The sequence below is a fragment of the Anneissia japonica genome, unplaced genomic scaffold (genome assembly GCF_011630105.1).
Source record: "Anneissia japonica isolate Jap-2015-1 unplaced genomic scaffold, ASM1163010v1 scaffold3709_len703521_cov189, whole genome shotgun sequence".
In the NCBI taxonomy this organism is placed as follows: Eukaryota; Metazoa; Echinodermata; class Crinoidea; order Comatulida; family Comatulidae; genus Anneissia; species Anneissia japonica.
This window is the reverse complement of record NW_022694779.1, coordinates 656,311-657,097: the sequence shown is the minus strand read 5'-3', so window position 1 is coordinate 657,097 and position 787 is coordinate 656,311. Positions and strand designations below refer to the sequence as shown.

Genomic DNA, 787 nt, shown 5'->3' with positions numbered 1-787 from the left:
CTTTGGCACACATGGATGTCAATATGTTCCGAGTAGTGGCGCTATGCTATTTATTTTGATGTTCAGGGCCGAGATTGAATGAAGTGGCGGTAACATTTATTCTGCGCTCAGTAAATTATCAAGTACAGTACAGTACGAAATTTCAATGCATTCCTGTTGCTTTTTAATAAATTCATTAGTTGTATTCTGTTCTCCGCATTTAACCACTACCGATATGACTTGACACTAGTCTCCTTTTCATTTCCTGCAACTCACAGTTTTGGAATCCATTTCCTTATTGTTCTTGTTCTCTATTTCAAGATATTAGAGGTATATTTGGTATACCAAAAGGGACTTCGGTCATGTTCCAACTTCAGAGCTATAATCAGTGGCGGATCCAGTAAACGGAAAGCTGAAGATTCTTCTCATATAAAATATATGAATTCCCATTGAATGAAAGAAAAAATCATCATCAAAACACTAATATCAATATGAATTGAATGAACAATCCTGTCTAGGAATTACGCCCGCAAAAAAAAAAAATAAAAAAAAAAAAATGGTTCTTGTGGGAATCGAACACACAATCTCCAGGTTTGCTATTCATTATACACCATCAACTGCCTTTAAAAAAAAATTGGTTCGTGTGGGAATCGAACCCACGACCTTCAAAAAAAAAATATAAAAATAAAAATAAATTAAAAAAATTTCAAAAAAACTTGCCCCGTGTGGGAATCGAACCCACGATCGCTGATCGTGGGTTCAACGGAGGGAGGTAAACCGCGGCCCCTAAACCATAAATGCGATAAAC

At 36.1% G+C, this 787-nt stretch overlaps 1 protein-coding gene across 2 annotated transcripts in view; it reads right to left on the bottom strand.

Moving 5' to 3' along the window:
• LOC117101307 (39S ribosomal protein L48, mitochondrial-like) overlaps positions 1-31 on the bottom strand; it is a 6,329-nt gene extending 6,298 nt beyond the window's left edge. For both annotated transcript variants that reach the window (XM_033241276.1, XM_033241274.1), the window contains exon 1: positions 13-31. The gene's annotated coding sequence lies outside the window, so the exon portion shown is untranslated. The remainder of the gene's footprint in view (positions 1-12) is intronic.
• Positions 32-787: the final 756 nt, after the last annotated feature.